Below are 6,926 nucleotides of genomic sequence, written 5' to 3' on the forward strand. Positions count from 1 at the left end.
ATTTATCTACTATCTATAAGACTCTCTCATATATATATACATATATCTCTCATATATATACACATATACATATATATATATCATATATACATACATGTATATATATATGTATATGTATACACACACACACAGGAAAGGGATATTAAAAGTAAGAATCTTTCATAAAATATTGTCCCTTTGGCTTTGCCGGAAAAGGGCTCACTCATTGTAATTCACAGTCCACAATGAAACCATCTCAATAAGATCACATGCTTTTTAGCCTCCCCTAGATGGTTCCTGGCAAAGGGAACATATTCAAACATAATAAAGGCAATTTTCAATAAGCCTATAGCCAACATCAAATTAAATGAAGAGAAACTCCAAGCAATTCCACTAAAATCAGGAACTAGACAACGCTGTTCACTTTCTCCATATGGTAAAGTACTTGAAATTCTAGCTAGAGCAGTAAAATAACAAAGGAATCAAGGGGTTACAAATTTGAAGGAATAAGTCAAAGTATCACTAATTACAGTTGTTATGATAGCATACATATATGTCCTCAAAAATTCTAGCAGGGAACTCCTAGAGCTGACAAATACCTTCAGCGAAGCAGCTGGATACAAGACTAACTCAAATCAGCAGCCCTCCTAATATACAAATGACAAGTGGACTGAGAAAGAAATCAGGGAAACACCCTTCACAATAGTCACAAATAATATATCATGGGGTGACCCTAACCAAGGAACTATAAAAAAAAATCTTCAAGTCTTTGAGGAAAAAAACTGAAGAAGATATTGGAAGATGGAAAAATCCCCCATGCTCCTGGATTGGTATGATTAACATAGTAAAAAATGGTGCTCTTAAAAAAATAAAACACAACAAACAAACAAAACAGCAACAAACAATCTTCAGATTCAAAGTAACCCCCCTCAAAATTCCAACACAATTCTTTGCTCACGTTAAAGGACAATGGTGAACTTCGTATGAGAAAACAAAAAACCCAGGTTAGCTAAAACAATTCTAAACAATAAAACGTCTGAAGGTATCACTATCCCTAATTTCAAGCTGTACTATAGAGCTATTGTAATAAAAATCATATGGTATAGGCATAAAAACTAGACATCAGCAAGTCACATAACTCAATTAAAAATGGGGAACAGATCTAAACAGACAATTCTCAATAACAGTATCTCAAATGGCTGAAAAACAATTTAAAACATCCTCAATATAGTAAGCCATCAGAAAATGCAAATCAAAATTACTTTGAGATTTCATCTTACACCTGGCAAAATGGCTAAGATCAATAATAAGTGACAGGTCATACTTGCAAGGGTGTGGAGCAAGGCTAACACACTTCTCCATTGTTGGTGGGAGTGCTAACTTTTACAGACACCATGGAAACTAATAAGACAGTTGCTCAGAAAAAAGGAAACCAATCTACTGTAAGACCAAGTTACACCATTCCTGGGCATATACCCAGAAGATGCCCCACTATACCATAAGAACAATTGCTCACCTATGTTCATAACAGCTTTATGCATAATAAACAGAAACTGGAAACAACCTATATGTCTCCCATTGGAACAATGAATAAAGAAAATGTGGTCATTTGCACAATGGAGTATTACTCACCTGTTAAAAACAATGACATCATGAAATTTGCAGGCAATTGAATGGAATTAAAAACAAACACCCTTCTCCACCCTACACACACACACACACACACACACACACACACACACACACACAATCTGAATCCTGAGTGCATTAACCCAGAACAAGAAAGACAAACATGGCATGTACTCATTTATAAGTAGATTACTAGCTGTAAAGTAAAAGACAGTCATGCTACATTCTACAGACCCAGAAAAGCTAAGCAACAAGTAGGGCCTAAGCAAAGATGCAAGGATCTTCCAGAGAAGGGGAAACTGAATAGATTTCTCAGGCAGACTGGAGGCAGGTTGGGCTGGGAACAGGAGGAATCAGGTTGGGGAGGGAGAGAATACTAGGAGAAACAACTGGAATTGGGAGGATTTGGGGCGGTGTGTGTGTGTGAGGTGGAAACCTAGTGCAATGGAAACTCCATGGAATCTATGAGAGTAACCCTAGCAAAGACTCTACTAACAGGGGACATGGGGGCTGAACTGGCCATCTTCTGTAACCAGGCAAGGCCTCAAGTAAAGGGATTGGGACACCAACCCTGCCACAACTCTTAAATCTACAGACAGGACAGACAGATATTGTCCTGTCTCCAGAGTGTGCTGGGAGTAGAACCTAGCAGAATAATCATCAGAGACCAGAGAGACTTCATCCAGCAACTGATGGGAGCAGATGCAGAATGCCACATTCAAACATTAGACAGATCTCAGGTAATCCTGCCGAGGAGTGGAAGGAAGGACTGGAGGAGCCAGAGGGGTCAAGGACACAGCAGGAGGGCATGGCCTAGAGAATCAACTGATGGGGATTCATGGGAACTTGTAAAGATCAGGGGTCCTGTAGGACTTGAACTTAGGTCCTCTGTGTGTTATGGCTGAGTAGCTTGGTGTTCTTGTGGGAATCCTAACAGTGGGAGCAGAGGCTGTCCCTGACTCTTGTCTATTTGTGGGACCCTTTTCCTCCCATTATGTTGCCTTGTCCAGATTTGATGTGAAGGAATGTGCCTGGTCTTATTGTAAGCTTGTTATGACTGTGTTTGTTTGATGTTCCTGGGTGGCCTGCTCTTCTCTGAGAGGAGGAAGGTATCTGGGAGACAGGAGAGGTGTGTGTGGCAGTTGAGAGGGACTGAGGGAAGTAGAGAGAGAAAAAACTGTGTTTTATATACATTATAATATCAACATACATTATATATTATATACATAATGATATAAATATGATATATAATATGCATATATTATATATTAAAATTAATAAATATACATACCTGCTTAAATAGATTTTAAATACTTAAAAATATAAGTTATGCCAAGTTCCAAGGAAAGTCATAGCCAAGTCCCTGGGCAATTTAGAATAAGATCAAACCATCTTTAGTGTAGTTACACACTTTCTGAAATAGTTATTTTCTGTGACTATTGTGGGGTATCCACCAAAGAATACTACACAGACACAGATTTAAGCCAATAGAAAGTATCGTCCAGCTGACAACTACATCGGGTGGGTTGACATGGTTCAGCTAACGGCAGAAGCCAAACGCAAAGTTAGTACACTGAGACTTTCTCACAACTCTGATTTTGATAGGTCTTTTCAGCTACTGGTGCTGTTTACTTGCTTAGTTTTTACATGCTAAATGGTATTTCTGTCAGTTGAGCTAGGATCTGGGGGGCTATTACATTGATTTATTATCATGAATGTGAAATGAAACACTTGGTCAATGGGACACCAACATTCACAAAGTCATACTTGTCAGTCAAAAAAAAATTTTTTTTTTCAAAGATCTCTGCAGTCATAAAATTAGGCAGATAAAGTAACAACCCGCTGTAAGCTGGGCAGGTTTGGGCAATAACAAGATCAGAGGGCTCAGTGAGTTACAGGAGCAAATGGCGCAGCATCCCATTGCCCCTTTCCCTCTGTTGTATAGATGTGGTCCTAACACAATCCTGGGGGCCATCTCTAAGACTAGCTGGAAAGGGAGGAAATCGAAAACAGCCCATGGATGGGTTTGTGGGTTTAAAAGAAAAATACATGAAACTATCACATAACTCTACTCAGGAGTTGCATGAAAGCCAGTCCTAACAGACAGCTTCCCAATGGCTTCCTTGGCTATCTGTCCCTTTACACAGAAGGAAAAGTGGACCAAGTTTAGAGTACATTGGGACTTACAAGGAATGAGAAATTACACTATTGGCTTTGAAAGAGCCTAGAGAAAAAGAGAAGGAGAGTAAGTGGTGGGAGCACGTGGCAGCAAGAATCTTCGTACATACCCGCAGGTGAACGCCACCTAGGGGGCATGTGAACAAGCGGCTGTGAATGCCCACCTAGGGGCATGTGAACAAGTGGCTGTGAATGCCCACCTAGGGGGCATGTGAACAAGCGGCTGTGAATGCCCACCTAGGGGGCATGTGAACAAGTGGCTGTGAACGCCCACCTAGGGGCATGTGAACAAGCGGCTGTGCAGGTAGGGATGGAAGCAAAAGCATACCTCAGAAGCTAACTTGACCCATTCTCCTGAAGAGATTAGCCAGACATTAATTGGCACAGTAGGAGGTATCTATTGTGCAAGGTGATTTTTTTTTCCTTCCTGAGACAGGATCTAACTATCCAGTCCAGGCTAGTTTTGAACTCATGATCCTCCTGCCTCAGCCTCCTCGGTGCTAAGATTACAGGCATAAGCAACCATACTTAGCAACCACATTTTGAGGGTACACAGAGGGTGTGTCATGTATTGGCATGTCACTAGACAACAGTGTGCTAAACAAGAGGGCTGAATGTACAGTAAAAAAAGAAAAAGGTAGAACAAAAAGGCATAAGAATGTCAACTGTAGCTCTTCTTGCATATAGAATTAACCATAATGGCCACCAAGCAGATACTACTGAATGTATTATACTCTGATACCAGAATATATCATTATATTCATTCATTATCAGATATATCAGAATGCATCAATATATATTATATTCAGATACCAGAATATAATACATTCAGTAGTATCTGCTTGGTGGCCATTATCTTTTGAGTTTTAGTGTATTATCATCTGAAATGTTCAAGAATTTAAGTTCAAAATATTTTATGGTACTCTAGTGCCTCATTAAAAAAAGAACAGATGAAAACAAAGAATAGCTATCCTTGTCATCACTGTTGGGACCCTCTTGCGTTTGTGTTTATTAACTGGGAAAACTGCTGGATTTTAAGCTACAATACCACCTGGCCATTTTAGTTTTCCTGTGCAACGACAGGCAGGTACATCAAAGATTTATCAAAACTGATCCATCAGTAATGTTGTACTCCCACCTGCTGGGGGCTGGCTAGCCTTTGGGGGCACAGTGAGGCCCCTTGAGGAATGTCCCATAGTCATTGACTGTCAACTACCTGCACTTGGCAATGCCAAAAAGCTCCCCTTTTGAGTCAGTGGACATCCAAAGTCACTCCTTAAACATCCTGCAAAACAAAATTCATCTGTGTTTGCCTCCTATAGAATCCTCACCTTTTCTGGATTACACGAGGCACTCAAGGAGCTCAAGAGACTTTTGAGGACTTAATTACATACAGAGTATATGAAAGCTATGATGGAGTAAGGAAACTAGTTTTATGGGATTAGAGGTATCTAGAGGATACTTCAGGGAATACAACTACCACTCAGTTTACTTCTTCCAGTAACAGAGGGCAGTTTTTGGTTGGTGTGATAAATCATGGGCTTAAAAAAGTTGGTTAGCTTCGGGGAGAAAGGGTTTATTTCAGATTACAGGATAGTCTCTCAAGGAGGCAAGCAAGGGCAGGAGCTCAAGACCTGAGTTTGGAGGTAACAACTGAAGCAGAGATGGTGGAGGAACACTGAATAACTGGGCTTGCTCAGTCTGCTTTTTAATACTAGGTCCATGTGCCCATGGATAGATAGCACTACCCATAATGGGTTGGGCCTGCTCTCCTCCTGCATAAGCTATTAAAAAAAAAATCGTATTCATGCCTACAGTCCAAACTGAGGTTCTCCCGTCCAAGTCTGTATCATTTCGAACAAAGACTTCAGAACAAGCCATAAATAGTTGCTTCTGAAAGGCGTACTCAGAAACATGTTTCGTTGCTGACTTTATAAGGATTGTAGTAACTATACGAATTCTCAAACTTGACAACAGAACCACCTTGCTTAAAATTTTCTAAGACTCAAACTCAAAAAATAAAATGTGTATTAATAATAAAGATTGTGCTTAGATATAGAAACTCACTAGTTATCAATGAAAACTTGAGCTGAGGAATGCAACTGAAAAATTAGTGTTACAACTTAGTGAACGGAACTGCTAATGCAGTTGTTTTGCATTTATGTACATATGTATGTACGTATGTATGTACGTACGTATGTATGTAGCATTGCTTGAGCTGACAACTGGAAAAAGCAAAGTTGAAACAAACTGATGTATCAAATATTAAATAAGATTTTTTAAATTGAAAGCACATTACTTTTTACTAACCAAATTGACTTCTTTACCCTGCTTAAGGATACTCGAAGGTGGCTGGAGAGATGGCTCAGCGGTTAAGAGCTGACTGCTCTTCCGAAGGTCCTGAGTTCAATTCCCAGCAACTACATGGTGGCTCACAACCACCTGTTACGGGATCTGATACTCTCTTCTGGTGTGTCTGAAAGGAGCAATGGTGTACTCATATACACTAAATAAATAAATCTTTTTTCTTAAAGATTTATTTATTTATTATATGTAAGTACATTGTAGCTGCCTTCAGACACTCCAGAAGAGGGCGTAAGATCTCATTACAGATGGTTGTGAACCACCATGTGGTTGCTGGGATTTGAACTCAGGACCTTCGGAAGAGCAGTCGGTGCTCTTAACCACTGAGCCATCTCTCCAGCCCTAAATAAATTAAAAAAAAAAAAAAAAAAAAAAAAAAAAAAAAAAAAGGATACTAGAAACCAAATCAGAAGTTTTGAGGGAAGGAGGGAAGAAAACCTGACCAGGTTTTAGTTAAAATTCCTTTGTCCATGTGCTACACCATCATGGCCTAGGCTGAGTGCCTTCTGCATTGTACAACCCATACAGACCATTTATTGCCCTGTTTTAGGTAATCAAACATTTAAACTTTAAGGCCTAGTATTTATTAGGAAGGTCTTGGAGATGTTCTAAATATCTAGTATTTTAGTTCAAATCTAGTCAAATAAAATCTACTGAAGTATTCAGCTTTTATTAACTATAATTAAGGCAAAATAAGACTATATATTTTCCAAGTTTCTAAATTTTTTTATATTCCCAAATAACTGTGTGTGTGTGTGTGTGTGTGTGTGTGTGTG

The sequence above is a fragment of the Mastomys coucha genome, unplaced genomic scaffold (assembly GCF_008632895.1).
Source record: "Mastomys coucha isolate ucsf_1 unplaced genomic scaffold, UCSF_Mcou_1 pScaffold19, whole genome shotgun sequence".
Classification (NCBI taxonomy): domain Eukaryota; kingdom Metazoa; phylum Chordata; class Mammalia; order Rodentia; family Muridae; genus Mastomys; species Mastomys coucha.